Here is an 18,335-nt window from a genome sequence, read left to right as displayed (position 1 = left end):
CAACCCCATGGACTGCAGCACGCCAGGCTTCCCTGTCCATCACCAACTCCCCGAGCTTGCTCAAACTCATGTCCACTGAGTCGGTGATGCCATCCAACCGACTCATCCTCTACCATCACCTTTTCCTTCTGCCTTCAGTCTTTCCTAGCATCAGGGTCTTTCCAATGAGTTGGCTCTTTGCATCAGGTGGCCAAAGGACTGGAAGGATTAACAGGGTAGAATGACAGTATAAAGGCATACAGTGTCAGGATGTACAGAGCACCTTGACCTGGCCAGGCTGGGGCAGCAGGGCAGCTGGCTTCTCTTACAGAGTGGATCCATCCTCGTGCTGTAAAAATGCACTGCCTCACACAATTTTATCCTTTTTTAAAAAAAATTTTCAGGGCCTCACTCAGTGGTCCAGTGGTTAAGACTTTGACTTCCAGTGCAAGGGATGCGGGCTCAGTCCCTGGTCAGGGTGCTAAGATCCCACATGCCTGATGGCCAAAACCCAAAATACAGAACAGGGGCAATATTGTAAGAAGTTCAATAAAGACTTTTAAAATGGTCCATGTCAAAAACAAAAAAAAAATCTAAAAAAAAAAACCTTTTTTTTAATAAAATAAAATTTCAAAAATAACCTCCATCCTGGAAAATAGACAAAAGCCCAAAGAAACAACAAAACTCACCTGTATTTTCCTTATAGTGAGAAAACTTTGCTGGATATCCTAAAGACCTTCCAGCATCCTTGCCATCGAGAATCCCATGGACAGAGAAGCCTGGAGGGCTACAGTCCTTGGGGTCACACAGAGTCGGACCCGACTAAGAGACTAACACTTTCACTTTTTTTTCACACAGACATAAATCTGTGTACACAGAGGAGCTGCTGCCTTGCATGGTTTATAAACATAGATGGTGTAATACCAAACACATTCGGGAACCCCCCCTTTTCTCCCAACAATATCTTAGAAGTGCTTTTGTTTTTCAGATTTTTGCCCATATTGCACAGCGGCATGTGGGGTCTTAATTCCCTGACCAGGGGTTTAACCAGTGCCCACTGCATTGGAAGGCAGAGTCTTAAACACTGGATTGCCAAGGAAGTCCAAAATCTTTTTTTTTAATTGCAGTATAGCTGATTTACAATATTATATTAATATCAGGTGTGCAGCAGAGCGATTTGATATTTTTTACAGATCATACTCCATTAACAGTTATTACAGGACAATGGCTGTAAGTCCTCACGCTGCACAGTCTGTCTTGGCTGTTCACCTCGTTTATACACAGTAGTTCGTGCCTCTTCATCCCCTGCCCCTCGTTTTCCCCTCCCCGCTTCCCTCTTCCCAGAGGTAACCATTGGTTTGTTCTATGCATCAGTGAGTCTGGTTCCCTTCTGCACGTACATTCACTTGTACTGTTTTTTAGGTTCCACATAGAAGTCTTTCCACGTCCTCTGTGTTTTGGCCTCGTTGTTTAAGCCAGTGCTCAGTCTTTCGTATGGTTTTCAAACGCCACAGTTTGCTTTGCCATGTCCATATCCATCGTCATTTCAGTTACTTTCCGTGTCTTCTTATAACAAACATGTTTGCCTGAACATCCCCAGACCTACCCCTCTGTTCTTACGTGGGTATTTCTTCACCAAAACTGAGTTCTAAGAAGTGCAGTGTCTAGGTTGTCAGATGTGTGGGTTTGCAGTTTGAGTAGATCCTATCAATCACTTTTGTAAAAAACAGCAGTCTGTGGACCCGTGGTGGCTAAGCTTACTCCCCATCCTCTTCCCAGTGCTGGCCATGGCCAGTCTCTGCATTATGACTAACATGTGAACTAATAGCAATATCCTGTTATTTTAATTAGTTTTTTTATTAAAAAAAAAACTTATTTATGTGACCGTGCTGGGTCTTAGTCACAGCATGTGGCATCTTCTGGTCACGGCATGTGGGATCTACTTCCCTGACCGGGGATGGAACCCAGGCCTCTACACTGGGAGCTCGGAGTCTTAGCTGCTGGTCCACCAGAGAGATTGCTGTATCCTGTTAATGTAACTGGCGAGTTTCTGCTCCCTGGTGTGTTTGGACATCTTTTCACACCTGGCATTTGCGCTCTTCTTTCAGGGGCTGCCTCTCCTTGTCCTTTGAACGGTTCTTCTTGGACGTCCTGTAGGTGAGTGTTCATCTTCTTTTAACCTGATCTCTAAGAATGCGTTGAATATTTTGGATGTTAGTTGTTCTTTAGTTGTACTTTATATTTTGCAAGTATTTTTTCCCAGTGGTCGCTTGGATTTTCAGTTTGTTTATGGTGTTGATTGTTAAACAGATTTTTTTACTTGGTTTGCTTTTGCATTTATACTTTTAAGAAAACATTCTCTATCTTCCGAGTCTTCTACATTTATTCCTAATAGTTTTATGGTGTAAGTTTTTGGTTTTGTTTTTTTGTTTGTTTTTTTGCTTTTGCACTTTTGCCAATTGTCCTGATGCCATTTATTGAGTGGTGGGTCCTTTTCACCATGTACTGAAATATCTTTGTTGTCATCGTGTGAGAAATGCCCATACATATGTATGGGCTGCTGAACACCCTGTTCTGTGGGTTGATCTTTTTTTTTTTTTTTTCCATATGTTTTCATGGCAATAATTGCTAGGCTCCACTATGGTCAAAAAATATGTTTTGTATCGTTTCAACCTTTTTAACTTTACTGAGACTTGCTTTATGATCCAGAAGAGTGGAAGGGCAGATTTTTCTGTAAAGGGGGGGATTGCAAACAATTTAGGGTTTGCAAGGCAGGTAGCGTCTCTGTTGTGTATTCTTTGTGGTTTTGCTTAGTTTTATTTGGGACAGCCCTTTAAAAGTATAAAAACCATGCTTAGGTCATGGACTCTGCAAACACAAGCCATGAGCCACAGTGGCCCAGCAGGTGGTTGGCCAGCCTTGGTTGGCCCTCTGTGTGCTCAGGAGAAGCGGTGGGCTCTGCTGTTGTTGGGCAGCACGTTCTGTCAATGTCCCTCAGGTCGAGCTGGTTTATAGAGTGCAAGTCTTCTATACCTGTCATGATCGTTGTGTTTGCTTGTTTTTTTGACCATTGAGAGCATCTCCACTGTATTTGTGGATTGGACTCTCTCTCCCATTTGGTTTTTGTCTCCTGCATTTTGAAGGTTAAGTACTTACTCCATCGCTTGGCCTCATGAAGAATGGTTACATCGAACTGGTTTGTTGAATTAGTAACTAAAATGTAATCGATGTCTTTGCTGCTAGAAGTTTTACCAATAACTCTCTCAGATTCTAAGCTGTGAAACCCAGTTTTCAGCTTGCAATTCTTCCAGAATCCAATGGTGAGGATATTCTGATGGGTCCTCAGGTTTCTCATGTGTAAAATGTAAATAATAAGGCTCCTTGGTTGGTTGGGAAGATTAATTGGGATGATCCATGTGGAGGTTAGTAAAAGTAGGTGCTTGGTGCATTTTAGCTATTAGGATTAGAGGATTACTATTCTTTCCTAAGTACTAGAGGCAAACACAAGAAAGCTTTTGCCTGGCACATGGCTGTGGTTGACCAAGAAAGATGGGGAGCAAGTTGGGAGCAGTCGCTGACCAGACTTCAATCACATGGCATGGATTGTATTCTGACTCCCAAGTTTGCAAATGGTATCCCTCCCATTCTCTCTGATAACCACAAAAGATAAAGCCCACTCACCCAATATCCACTCCTATAGTCTCCAAAATGTTAAATCCTAGACTTTGTCATGAATGCAAATAATTATGAGAACCACAGCGAAAACAGTGTTGTGGGGAGAGGTGCATGGATGGTAGAGTCAACAGACTTGAGCACAAATCCTGACTTCAGTGCTTACTGGGTGTATCAGTTAGCTTTTGACATGAGAGTGCTGCATAGCAAACCACCACAGAACCTCAGCATCATGAGAATGCTAAGTATGTATTGCTTGTACATCTGGAATGAGCTGGGGTTCAGCTGGGCAGCTCTGCTGATCTTGGCTGGATTCACTCGTGTTCTGGGATCGGCAGTGGGGCTGATCTATGCTGACTGTTCCTGGGACAAAGAGGGCGGCCACTCAGCTGTACTTGTTTCTCATCTCCAGCAGGCCAGCTCGAGCATGTCCTTGTGGCCATGGCAACATCACCAGAGAGCACGTCCCAGTGTGGGGCCACTTATTAAACCCCCTTCCCTCAGGGTGATCAACACAAGTCACGCAGCTGAGGCCAAAGTCCAGGGGTGGAGCCTGTTGCCCTGCCCATGGAGTCAGAGCTCTCCCCAGTTACAAGGCAAATGCAAAAATGTAGGCAGGGGTGAAGGACTGCCACGGGCCATCTGCCACCCCAGGTGTGTGATATCTCAGGCCCAGTTTGTTCATCTGTGACTGGGGGACCGTTCTCTATCTCACCTATCTGGTGAGAGGTTTAGATTAGAGAGAGTGTCAAGGGCAGATAGTATAGGACCTGATGCAAAAGAGATGTCCGACTGGGGGCAGCCCTTCCTTTATTAATGATAATGATTGATGAATAATGATGATTGTGGATTCACATTCCACAGCTGAGGACCTAGCTTTCCCTATTCTTCCTTCCTAAAGAGAACAGATCAGTCTCTGTGTTCTGTATGTCCTGCAGTGTGAAGCTTCGCCTTTTGTTTTTAATAGTACTTTTTAAAGAGCAAATGTTTTTAGGTTTGAATTTTATCCATTTCTTTGGTTAGTGCATCTTCTATCATGTCTAAGAAAACCTTACTTCATGAAGATATATTTCTTTTACTTTTTTTTTAGAAGTTTTATAGTTTTAGCTCTTGTGTTTAGATCTTTGGTAGATTTAAAATTAATTTTTGTATATGGTGTGAGGTAGGGGTTGGAGTTCATTTTTTCCCTACATGACTATCTGGTTGCTCTGTGCATTCCTTATTGGCTAAGTGTTGAATTCTATCAAATGCTTCTTCCATACCACATCACACATTGAAATACTAACAAGCATGAATTGCAGAAATAGATTGATAATAACCACCAGGACTATGAACGGGAATGGAAAGAGGACTCATTCCTTTGGGTTGGTTTACTACCTCCATAGCTAGAGGCATGTGACAGACAGCCACATGCAAATCTTCCTCTCCTCCCAGATAATCACCTTTCCAGCCTCTTACTGCCAGAAGTGAGCACATGACCCAGTTTGGGCCAATGGCCCATGAGAGAAAGTATGCTGTGAGACTCCTGGAAAAGAGGTTTTCTCCCCAGTGAAAGGAGAGAGGTCACTAGTCCATCTCCCAGCCTTTGGAGGAAGTCCTATGAGGACGTGATGTTTAAGGAAACCCCTGCCGCCTTGCGACAATGCTGGGAAGGCCACGAGAACTTCAGAGATGCTGAGCATTTACTGGGAAACTCATTCCATCACAGGGCGCTGAACCCAGACTTCCTATTTGGGGAGATAATTTACTTCTTTATGATGTGTGCCTCATTAGTTGATATTTTATTTTGTATAAACCATGTAGGCTCCTCCCCCAACCCCCAATCCCAGTCCAGTCTAGAATGAATATTTTCTAGCAAGTCCACTAGGTATTTTCATCATCCAATTCTCTCCAAACATGGAAATGGAGGAGATGCTGATTCTATAAGGTGTAGAGTCCTGGGATGGGACCTATGGGCACAGAGGAGACAGCGCTAGGCCTGGAAGGTCCAAGGCTGGGTTCTCACACTGCTGGCCTCCCCAGCACCTCTGGGCTTCCTTCGTTCTCTCCTGTCCAAATCACCTTCTCTTGATATAGCCTTCCTTCCACCTGAAATACTCCCCTTGACCTCCGCCCTTCCCGTTGTCTGGCAGGCCTTCCTCATCCTTCAGGCTTCAGTTTAATGATTACTTTCTCAGGGGGTCCCTCCCAGACCCTCCCAGACTCTCTCTTAGCACTCTGAACGTTCACTTGTGGCAGTGATCCCAATTGAAATCAAGTGTGTGATTTGCTGTAATCTGTCTCTTTCACCTGTCTGTAAACTCCCTGAGGATGGGGGTCAGAGCTGCCCCTGGGGCCTCATGCTCAGCACCTACCTCGTACAGTGCCTGGCATCTTAGAAGCATTCAGCACACATCTCTGATTGATTGATGGGAGGGTGAATGGATGGGTGTATGGAAGGACTGATGGGTGGATGGATTTGTGAATGGATGATGGATGGATGGATTGGTGGATGGGTGGATGGATGGACTGGTGGTTAGATGAACTGAATGGCACTCCCACAACTTACCAGATCGAAAGCAAGTTACTTCCCCTTTCTTGGCTGTAGTTTTCTCATCTGTCGTATAATGAGCCTGGACTAGATGGAATCTAAGACTCTCTCCACTGCCAGTTCTTCATCAAATTGAATCCAGATGCTCGGATGTGGCTTTCCTTTCAGAATTGGCCCTCCCCCCATCTATCCATTTACTTTACCACTGCTGGTGACCCTGAAGTTGTCCCAGAAGCTCATTCCATGTAAGCATCCCACTGAGGGCAGCTGGAGCTGGTGACCTTAACCACCCCAAGATGCTGGTGTGGTGGTTTCCAGGCTTGGGAAGGCTTCAGTGTCTGGTGGTTTCTCCCAGATGCCAGGTCCCAGTTCCCTTGTCTAGTGGTGGGCAGGCAGACATTTCGGTGGGCTGGCAGCAGCTGGTGGAGATGTGCCTTCATTTCAGCCCATCTGTTCAGCGTCACACGCATGGAGAGTAAGAAGAGTCCTCTTTTCAGATTAAAGATCGGAACCAGCGCAGTGTCCTGCAGTGCCCACTCTGGGCTTTTACATCTGTGTAGTGGGTGCAGCAGGGGCTCCAGCCTGGGCACGTGGAAAGTTATCCTAGAAACCCATAGCATCCACACTGATGTCTTAAATCTCTTTATCACAACACACACTGGAATCAAGGCGACGACACGTCCCATCACTTGTACTTTTCTTTCCACCTACCTCCCCTGCTCCGGCAGGAATCATGGTCAGAGGGGATCGTTTATTGAGCCCCGCAGTGCCAGGAGCAGTGCTGGGGCCATTTCCTGCTTTCTCTCAAATCCTCACAATAGTTCTCACTGTGCATTCTCACCCTCATTGGGTAGATGGGGTAACTGAGCATCAGAGGTGCCCCCAGACCTTCCCAGGGCCACAAGGCTTTACACGGTGGGTCTGAGATTCAAACCCAGCTCCAGACCTCTGAGGCTGTGTGTGTGCTCTGTCCAGGGGGCACCCATGGCGGCCCCACCCATAGGGGATCAGAAGGTGGAATCAGAGCCAACACCCCGGCTGCCTCCCCTCGCCTGTGCTGACGCCCTGCGGTGACGCGAGTGAGGCAGACAAGCTGTGAGACCGGCAGTGGGGATCCCTCTGGGCTCGTGGCTGCTCCACTGACCCACCACCTGTGGCCAGTTCTGTGGGATGGTCACACATCTCTTTCAAACGAAGATGATGACGTGTTGTTGGTGAGTTTTTTTAATATATTCATGCATTTATTTGGCTGTGTTGAGTCTTAGTTGCATAGCACGGGATCTTTCCTTGCAGTGCATCATGACCTTTCTAGCTGTGGCACACAGGCTTAGTTACCCTGTGGCGTGAAACATCCTAGTTCCCCAACCAGGGCTCGAACCCACGTCCCCTGTATCACAAGGCAGATTCTTAACCACTGGGCCATCAGGGGAGTCCCAGTGTTTTTAAGAAGTGAAAAGAGGGTGTTTCATAGGAAGGGATTCAGGGGCAGGGAATGTGTAAATAGAATGCTTAGAGCTGCTGCAATACCTTGGGCCGGAGACAGTCTCCAAGATGCTACCTTGGAGCATTGATGGAGATCAGCTACCTGCTACCTCCATCCCTCTTGACCTGTGAGAAGAGTCACCTCCCAGGTTTACCTTCTATTAGTCTTGAGTGAGTTACTTGCAGCTGACAGCATTCCAAACTAGTACACATTCTAAACCACAAACCACCTTTCAGACGCCCAATGCCTTCGAAGACTGTCCAGGGGAAGATCCAATTCCTTAGCCCCCATTACACAAACGTCTGAACTCTTCCCCCCACCCCTGCCAACCATCTCAGGCAAGCCACCCGGTGCACTCTGCCTCTCCATGACAAAGCCCCACAGCAAATTCCATCTCATCCATCGTCAAGGGCTCCTTAGCCACTGTCTGTTCTCTAGCCACATTCCAAATTACAAACAACAGAAAAAAAAAATCATAGAGAGAGCTGGCCTCCCCACATCTCCAACTCCACAAACACAATCAGATGATGGGAGGCAAAAATCAAACAGCCTGGCGTTCCATCTGCATCGCGAATCTGCAGTCCAGATTCTCCCGGGTAGCAGCGCATGCCTCCCGCCACCACATCATTACCCAACCCTGCCATTAGGGATGGCAAACCCGTACTTACAATCAAAATGAACGTAATATGGAACCAGGAGGCAGCTCAGTTCCAGGAACAGCGGCGGAGCCCGCCCGTCCCCTGCCGGCCCCTCCAGCTCCTGCCATCGGCAGCCCCGGTTCTGTGCTCAGCAGACATCCACCCTGACGTCAGGACCTACACTGCCATCCCTTCCATGTCCGCCTCCTGCCTCCTGCCCCAGGAGAAGCCATCTCTTCGCCATGCATTTTCCTCATCTCTTACTCTGATCTCTGCCTTTCTGATCAGACATCCTCTAACTTCGGTGGGACCGCAGTGCAGAGTCAAGATCCCTGGGGCCGAAGCTTTTATATTTTACAGCAGCAGTATGCGTTGTTGGGCCTGGTGCAGGGGAAGAGGGCAAGCATCTTCTATTTGGCTTGGCGGGGTGTAAATCAAGCCACCAGCCTAGAGGACAAGGTGGCCATGTGTAGCCAGCCCTTCATGATGTGTGTGTCCATTGGCCCAGCAAGTCCACCTTCAGTGATGTCCTTTAAGGAAAAATCAGAGCTTACACACAAATGTGTGTGCATGGACCCCAAAATAAAGCATTATTTTTATAGCAAAGCACTAGATATTCAATAACATGGAACTGTTAAAACATTAAATGATAAAGATAAGAAAGAGAGGCTAATACGACCGACATCATCTAAGCACCCATGGATGAACAACACAGTACACCTCTCACAAGAATGCCCTGGGTAATGAGCTCTTCTTTGCTGCTCACTACGTTCAGGGTGCCATTGTAAGTACCTTGGAACTTCCCTAGTGGTCCAGTGGTTGAGAATCTGCCTGCTAACCCAGTGGACACTGATTTGATCCCTGATCTGAGAAGATCCCACAGGAGCAGCCAAGCCCATACACAGCAACTACTGAAGCCCTCGCACCTAGAGCCTGTTCTCTGCAACAAGAGAAGCCACTGCAATGGGAAGTCTGTGCACCACAGTGAAGAGTAATTATTAATTAACTGATTTAAAAAATAAGTGCCTCAATATCCAAGTAACACATTCTAAGTACAAGCATTCATTCCCTCAGTTATCACAGCAGCCATGTGGGGTTGGAGCTCAAGCGGGAATAAGCAAGCAGACCAACACGATGGGCCTTGCACAGCATGATAAAGCCCCCCTCTCCACAGGAGGCCCAAGGAAGGGCGGGAAGCAGGAAGCTGTGCATGGATGTGGGTGTGCGTGCATGTGGAGGTGTAGATACAGGCACGGGTCTGGAGTGCATGTGGGCGTGAAGTCTGCCGGGCCCCTGACTTCCAGGAGGGCGTATTGTACCTTGGGATCCCATCCCTCCCACCCACCCACCTCCTTACCCTGGCCATGGCGACTGCATCGGGGCTTACCACAGTCCATAGGAAAAGCAATTCACAAGCTGGCCAGCAGTCTCTAACCTCAAAAATGTTCAAAAGCTCTTTTGATTCTTTCAAAATCCAGGGAATTTGAACTTAAAAACATGGAAGGAGTTTTCTGGCAATGGTGGAGCTGGAACATAGAGGGACGATGGGGAAGGTGCTAAGGAGGCCACCGTGTCACTGTCCAGGGGCCAGGCATGTACCTTCACAGATGCTGGGAGGCGGGCTGGCAGGGTTAGAAAGAACAAAGGCCATGGGGCTGTGCAGAATGAAACCTCAGAGATGCAAAAGAAAGTGGAGGAGAGAGACAGAAATACAGAGAGAAGAAACTAACTCCACTGAGACCTCCCTGGTTCAGGCATTCTGGATCTGAGCTCATTAAATCCTAACAATGGCTCTCTAAACAAACAAAACAAAAATGGCAAGTACCTTTCAGTGTCTATTTTATTAATTGTCCCATTATTTTGTGAACCACAGAAGCCCATTGCAAAGCAATTTGTAAGTTGCCATCCATTATACAATGCACCCTGATTTCAGAGATGCTAAAAAGTGGGGCAATGAGCATCTTAGAATAGATAGATTTTGAAGTTGGCTACTACTCTCCTCTTACTCTCTCTATGGCAGACATTACTAATCCATCATGGCACTGTTTCCCACCAGTTCTATATGTGGTCTCCACCAGTCATGCCAGGAGCCACCACTTGGTCTAAGTAGCAAGTTGAAACAAGCAATTTGTTCACCCTGGTCAGGGCCTAGGTTTCTTAAGTGAGATAACAAGAGAACAATTCCCACAGTGTGGTGGGAAACCCTGGGACAAAGCACTACTTCCTGTCCTAGAAAAACAAGACGATGATTTAGACAGGCCACCTAGAAAATCATTTCTCAACTATGCCCATTTAAAATCGCCCTCCACTTAATCTGTCTCTTCCCTTCCCAGGGAGATCTTTCCAACAAGCTCTCATGGGTGACCATCCAACATCTTGGGTTTGCTTCTCAAATAGCACACAGAACTCAGATAATTTTAGCAAGAGCTCATGCTCTCCTAGCTGTTAGCAGTGGAGAATTAAGAATGCGCGCACACACACACACACACATACTCAGCCATCCATCAGGCGGCGTCAGTCTTCTCTGAGGTTTTCCATTACAGCTCATTTCATCTTCTGCTGGCAAAGAGATACTGGCAGTAACCTCCTGGCTCAGAAAAGCTTCTGGAAGAAAGACTTAAGAGACAGGGTGCTCGCTGAACATGGTCTCCCCTTCATGTTCCTGCCCCAAATGTCCACGTGGGGCAGGTGGTGGTCCACGGCACCACCATCACGGCAGGTCCACGTGATGGAGCTGGTGGTGGGTGGAAGGGGCACATCACTTCTGGAGTTAGGCTTGGGAGAACTGGCCCATGACCTTCCTAAGGACAGGACCAGCCACAGACTCCTTGTGAGTGAGAAATAAGTCTTGGTTGAGCAAAGCCAGTGAGATCTAGGGTTACTTGTTACACAGCACATCTGGCCTATCTTGACGAATACACAAGAGGAGATTCCTTTCTCTTGCTGAGACTTTTAGTAATGTGGGGCAATAGCAGCTTGGTTTTCCTCCTGGAAAATGGCCTGGCCTCTAATTGCATGGAGTGCCTTCTAGGAGGGAACACTCAAGTGTGAAGGCAGAAACTTCCAATGTCTGAAGACCCAGACTCAGAAGTTATATAGTGGCACTGGAACCACACTGTGTGGGTCAAAAGAAATCATGAAACCCCTATTTCCTTGCAGGACACCCGGCATTTTTTTTAATGTTTCATTTTATCTATTTACTTATTCTTGGCTGCACTGTTGCTGTGCACGGGCTTTCTCTCATTGCAGCAAGCAGGGGCTACTCTCTAATTGCATTGCATGAGCTCCTGAGTGCAGGCTCAGTAGTTGTGACACACAGGATTAGTTGGATCTCGGCATGTGGGATCTTCCCAGACCAGGGATGGAACCCATGTCTCCTGCATTGGCAGGTGGGTTCCTAACCACTGGACCACCAGGGAAGCCCCACACAAGCGTTTTTGACACTGGGAGTCTGGATGTGGGCTTCACTTCCTTTGTGCTGCTGCTCTGCTTCTGTCACACAGCTCCACCCTGGAGTCACCTGGACTGGTCCCTTCCCACTGTGAGAAGGGACGCGATTGTCCTGAGCCCCTCTCTGTTTTGCCTTCAGTCTGGCTCTTACCACCACAACTGACAAGTCTCCTAAAACTGGTCATTATGTAGACTCTGTACCTTGATAGGCCACTTTGGCTACATGTTTCACATGCTTCTTTCTCTTCCTTTTCTCTCTTTTATTCTTGAAAAAAAAAAGGAGAGCGCTTGACCTTGAAAATGCAAGACACTTCACCAGTACCGACAGTTTGTCTCCGTCAACCAGTTAGCACTGGGATGGCATTCCCGAGGGAATGTGAAATGGAGTGTGTGAAGTGGTTAAACTAAACCGTGAGCCTGGGAGCCAGCCCCGCAGGGCGTCTTCTCAGCTCGGTGCATCTGTGTGGTCCTTGGGCGGGGGGGGGGGGGGGGGGGGGCACTCTTTGCACCCCACCCCCGCCTCTATTTCCCAGCGGAAGTATAAATATCAATGTCCTCTCCTGCTTGAGGCTCTTCTCTCCCTGAAACTCAAATGTTGAACTAAAAATATGTGTTCAAATGTGAAGATGAAACCGCAGAAAGTCATATCGCATAGGATAACGGATCCTCTCTTCCTCTGTGTGCATGGTGTAGAGTCCCAGGAATCTACACTGAGAGCTGGACACCCAAGGTTCTAATCCAGCCTGGAGATGAGCTAGCGAGCACCAGGCTCTGCACAAGTAATGTCATCACACATGCACACACACACACACTCTCACCCCTGGGCCCCAGTTTTGCATGAGCAGAAAGAAGAATGCTGGCCCAGATGAGTGGCCCCCAGCCCTGGTGGCACAGTAAAGTCATTGGGGGAGTTTTTTTTTTTTAATGTTGATGCCCACACCTCACCACGGACCCATTACATCCGCATTTCTGGGTGTAGAGCCTGGGCCCTGGAATTTAAAAAATTCCTTAAGTGATTCCTAGTGTGCAGCCAGGATTAGGGAGCTCTGAATTGTGTTCATGGCTTCAAAACTATTTTTAATCAGAGACTTATTTCCCTTAAACAAAACTTATGCCAGAGGCCCCGTGTGTGGAGCAGGCACACATGGGGCTATTCAGCTGGAGCAGCAAAGAGGCCCCGAAGTTTTGCCCACTGGCCTCTCCTCCCTTCATCTTCTCTCCCTGAAACCAGCCCCTGGGACCCCCAGGACCTTCAGAAGACCTTCCGGGCCGTGGAGCCCAAGAGGGTTGGTAAACACAGTTTACAAACTGCTGGAGAGTACACAACCTCCAAGACTGTTTAAAGAACTGAAGTTCTGAAATCACGTGAGAACACTCAGCATCTGGAACTCTATCTGGGTCATAAATATCCTCACAAATCTATGTGCTTGATGAAACCTAGTTTCCGCCCTATTTCGTGTCTGGTTGTGGAGCCAGGGACCACACCGGACAACGGTGAGGAAATTCCACCAGCTGCTGACTCCTCTGGTGCTGCTCCCGCCAGCCATAGGGCCGCCAGGTCCATTTCTCCCCACGACAGAGAGGAAAGGGTCCACAGTCTGCACGGTGCTTGGGTGAGGAATGGCTCCATCAGAAAGGTCCCCGGAACCATGCAGCTGGGGCTAAGGAGGGAAGTTTATTCCTGTTACACAGGAAGTGCGGGTAATGCATCCTCCAGACTCAATGGTAAGCACTGTTGTTGAAATCAGACCCCAACCAGGAAGCCCCAGTTCTAGCCCTGAAGTATTTAACTTCCCTTGGCTGTGCAAGATCAGAAAGTACAAAAGTGCCAATACAGTCTAAAGGAACAGGGTCAGATTGCCCTTCCACCCCCCATGGGTGTCAGGTGGCACCTGGAGGAATGAGAACATGGAGCCCTTCCTGGGGTCGCATGAAAAGTCAGACAAGGCTGAGGTGATGGAGGCATCTGCCCCACTGGCAACACTTCAGAGGCCACCAAAAAACTCAGTGAGCAAGATTAAAAATCTTTTAATGCAATTAAAAAAAAAATCAGGGCTATTTTTAAAAATAGGGCTTCCTTGATAGCTCAGTTAGTACAGAATCTGCCTGCAATTCGGGAGACCTGGGTTCAATCCCTGGGTTGGGAAGATCCCCTGGAGAAAGGAAAGGCTACCCACTCCAGTATTCTGGCCTGGAGAATACCATGGACTATATAGTCCATGGGGTCACAAAGAGTCGGACACAGCTGAGTGACTTTCACTTCACTTTTTAAATCAAGATTAATGAAAACAATTCCATGATGAACTATGAAATTAAAATGGAAGATCAGTATTCCTGATTTTTCTTATTGCCACAGGCTCCAGTGGAGCTCAGCTTGGTCCTACAGTCCTTTGGAAGGAAGCAAAGAAAGCCTCATTTAGCCTGTTACTCATGATGATTCTTCTGAGAGTAAACCAAAGCAACAGCATCCTCTCCACCAGCACTTCCATCATCACCATCATCTCCGTCATCCAACAGTTAGGATGCTGAGAACCTGCCATGGTCTAGACATTTCATCACTGTCATCTGCATTTCATTTTCACAACCATCCTGAGAAGAGGTTTATTACCATTTTACAGATGAAGAAACTGAGGCCTCAAGTGGAGAGTAATTTATGCAAGTGTGAGAGAAGGGAATGTGGAGGCTATAGAAAACCATCTGCAGAACTCAGCCCAGGGGTAAGTCTCTGGGGAAAAGAGTCATCCTGGCCATAGTTTTCCCCAGGTCCTCAGCCAGGAGTAACATTCGTACCACCAAGGCTCACTGCACGGCATTGACAACAGTCATTTCTAATTGCGCTTATGTGACTTATAGGAAACAGGGTATAGCATCTACACTCGGTGATGTCCGGGGTCAGTCACTCTACTTTGCAAGTCAGTTTGCTCAGCTGTAAACTGGAGACAGGCCTGACTAACCTCCACGCGTCTCAAAACATTAAGGAGTCGATTCCCTAGTCGTCCACCCACTCTTTGGCTGCCCCTAGCCTTGTGGGCATGTCCCCTCCCTCTGACTGTGAGGTTGCATCTGGAATTACCTTGGACCTTGCCCCAAGAAGGGATGAGATGGCCACCACAGCTGTCGGTTTCATCTTTAGTCTCTTGTTGCTTTTAGGTGATCTTTAGGAAGCCCCGTGGTAGAGAAGACCTCCCTGCCTTGACCTTAGCAGTCTCTATTCTGGGGGGCTCACCAGGCAGACAGCTCCCATGAATGTTGATTCAAGAAGCCAAGTTTCTGACTCAAACTCCTGCCTGCTACATTTGTTTTAAGCTCAGCCTCAGAGCAATTCCACACACCTCCTCCTGTGGACCCCTGCAGAAGGGACCCTACCAGGTGGCGGAGGTCCAGGCATAGGAGTGACGGAGGGAGAGCAGAGTCCGGAGCTCAGCCAAGGGACCCTTGTCATCATAAGAGACAGGGACAAAGACATAGAGAGGGAGAGGCCACTGCAGTGGCGGGGAGAGGGGTTCTCCCCACTTGGATCCTCCCCAAACGCACATTATTGTATTCTTTGAAGAATTTCCAGGAATCTGGTTAACAGTCCTATTGCCTTGTAGCTTGGATGTATACAAAAACAAGTGGTCTTAAAATGAACAGCATCAGTGACTGTTAACTCGGTGCAGAGCTGCAGTGCTGGGGAGCTGAGCCCCGTGCTCATGGAGAATGTTTCAGTTGCAGGTATCAGAACCCGTCTGGAGAGTGTAGGGTGGGTGTGATAGGGTAGGTGGGTGGCAGTGCCCATTCTTACCAGTACCCGTGTTGTCCCCTCCTCCTGGGCACACAGCAGGACTGCGTTTTCTAGAAGTCTTTGCAGTTAGAAGCCATCCATGGCTTGCGGACAGGAGGGATTTTCCCCTCGCTCGAGGATCAACTGCGCCTCCATGCTACCCTTGCCTGCAGGGACCCAGCGGGGCCAGAGTCCCAGAAGCAGGTACTGTTCCCTCTGCCTGGGATCAGCCTTTCCTCCCAGTCTGCCCAGCAAATTCCTTGGCATCCTCAGGGCTCAGTTCAACTGTCATCTCCTCCTTGAAGTCCTCCCTGATCCCTCAGGGAGGAAAAGCCACTCCCACAAGTCTTCATGCAACCCGGACTGCTGCACCCTTGGCCACCTTAGCAAATTACCACACACTGGGCAGCTAAAGAGGGCTTCCGTGGTGGCTCAGACAGTAAAGAACTTGCCTGCAATGCAGGAGACCTAGGTTCGATCCCTGGGTTGGGAAGATCCCTTGGAGAAGGAAAGGGCAGCTAAAAGCAAGAGAAATGTATTCCCTCCTAGTTCAGGAGGGCAGAAGTCCAAAACCAAGGTTTCGGCCGGGGCAGGCAATACTGGAGGCTCAAGGGACAGTGTCTCCCACGCCCTTCTCCTAGCGCCATGCTGCTGGCCACCCGTAATGTCCCCCGGCTGCGTCCTTCTGGTCTCTGCCTCCAGAGCCCCGGGGCCTTCTCCCTGTGCATCTCTTTCTGTTTGTCCTTCTCTGCCTCTTAGGAAGGCTCTCTTACGGAACTTACAGCCCACCCTACTGCAGCACTAACGTGTATGGATGCTCACCTTAAACACATTGGCAAAGATGCTATTTCTTTTTTTAAAAAAATTATTTATATACTTATTATTTATTTTTGGCTGTGCTGGGTCTTTGCTGCTGCATATGGACTTTCTCTAGTTGCGCTGAGTAGGGGCTACTCTCTCGTGGTTTGTGGGCTTCTCACGGCAGCAGCTTCTCTTGTTGCAGAGCACGGGCTCTGTGCACTCGGGCTTCAGGAGTTGCGGCTCTTGCGGTCTAGAGCGCGGGCTCAGGAGTTGTGGCACATGGGCTTAGTTACTCCGTAGCACGTGGAACCCTCCCAGATCAGGGGTCTAACCTGTGTCTCCTGCATTGGCAGGTGGATTCTTTACCACTGAGCCACCAGGGAAGCCCCACAGATGCTATTTCTGAGTAAATCACACCTTCTCTTGTTTGTTCACCCTCTGGAAGGGCGTGGGTTGGTAGGGGGCAGCTAACACAGCACATACACCTTATACTACCGTTCTCCCCTTGTGATCCTTGCGTCTGCCTCAGGTGACTGCCACCTCCCTGGGGGCCAGGCTGTGCCAACTTCGCTCTGTAAACTCGGCCTCTTGCCTGGAGCCCCAGGAGAACATCTGTTAACTCAGTGATGGATGAACAATCAGAGCATCTCCCCTCTGTAGGCACCATCTGGAAAGCTTCCCAGCTGTGACCTCTCCCATCTCAAACACGCTGCCGAGTTCCCCCATCCTGAGGAGTCTAGGAGGAACAGAGAGAAAATTAAGTTGTTCCACGGCCGTGCGGTGTCCTTTACTTTTGTTGGGTTCCAGAAGCTCTCAAGGCCAGCAGCCAGGATGATTTAGGGAGTTCAGGGCCCTGCCGCAGAGGAGCGCGAGGGGGGCGCTGGGGTCTGCGCTCTTCTGTGTGGGTGGAGAGGCCTGCACTGAACCTCTTCCAGGATGCGGATGGAGGGCAGAAGCTGGGTGACTTTTTACGAGTGTTTGTTCCAGCTGTTGGTTGGCGAGTTGGTTTCTGGAGCAGCTGGAACCAGGCAGCGGGGCCTCCAATTCCAACCTGCTTTGCAGCCTGCTCTGTATTTACCAAGAAATGACATAGTCTGGGAGTTGGGTCATCCCTCCCAAACCCCAAGGGCCCCTGGCACGATGATGCCCAGCCGGTTGGCTCTTAGCCCCCAGTGCCCCAAGGACCTCAGCTCACCCACCCCCTAAGGTCTGCAGGTTCTTTATGGGGGCCTGCAGGGATGACAGCCAGGCCTCTCTATTCTATTCTAGTTCCCTCTTGATCCAATTTGCTGCCCAGGACTGTCTCCAGGGTCACAAAGTTGAGAGGTAGTATATTCCCTTTGCTCTCCACTGTGCAGAAACCAGAGCCCCTTCCTTAGCATCCTGTGTCACCCAGGGATCTAGACCCATCCAACTCATTGGGCCACCAGTGTTTGGCCCCTGTCCCCAGATTGCTGGGGAAAAAAGGAAATGGCAGGAAGGCATTTTCCTTAGAAGAAAAAACACAGAAAGGGAAAAGCCGCTCTGTCGTGTCTGACTCTTTGCAACCCCATGGACTATACAATCCATGGAATTCTCTAGGCCAGAACACTGGAATGGGAAGCCTTTCCTGTCTCCAGGGGATCTTCCCAACCCAGGGATCGAACCCAGGTCTCCTGCATTGCAGGCAGAATCTTTACCAACTGAGCTACCAGGGAAGCCTAAAGATGCAGAAGCTGCACAGCTATTTCCACTCTTGTTCTGAAGGTGTGAACTTGGTCCCAGACCCACACCCAGCTGCGGGGGAGGATGCAGATGTGTGGTCAGGGGCCTGATTAAAACCCAGGGGGCTTTATTAACACAGGCAGACCTTGGTTTACTGCGCTTTGCTTTATTGTGCTTCCAAGACAGCTTTACAAATTGAAGGTTTGTGGCTACCCTGCTTCGAGCATGTCTATGGGTGCCGTTTTTCCAACAGAACTTGCTCACTTCATGACTCTGTGTCATGTTCTGATAATTCTTGCAATATTTCTAACTTTT

General features: G+C 48.5%; 1 long non-coding RNA gene across 1 annotated transcript in view; it reads left to right on the top strand.

The window, feature by feature from the left end:
- The window catches only part of LOC102402959, an 84,758-nt gene extending 82,625 nt beyond the window's left edge, over positions 1-2,133 (top strand). Inside the window, exon 4 of the long non-coding RNA XR_326558.4 lies at positions 2,088-2,133. This is a non-coding gene — a long non-coding RNA (uncharacterized LOC102402959). The remainder of the gene's footprint in view (positions 1-2,087) is intronic.
- Positions 2,134-18,335: the final 16,202 nt, after the last annotated feature.

This window comes from Bubalus bubalis, chromosome 18 (assembly GCF_019923935.1).
Source record: "Bubalus bubalis isolate 160015118507 breed Murrah chromosome 18, NDDB_SH_1, whole genome shotgun sequence".
Lineage (NCBI taxonomy): Eukaryota > Metazoa > Chordata > Mammalia > Artiodactyla > Bovidae > Bubalus > Bubalus bubalis.
This window is presented reverse-complemented; position numbering and strand designations above follow the sequence as displayed.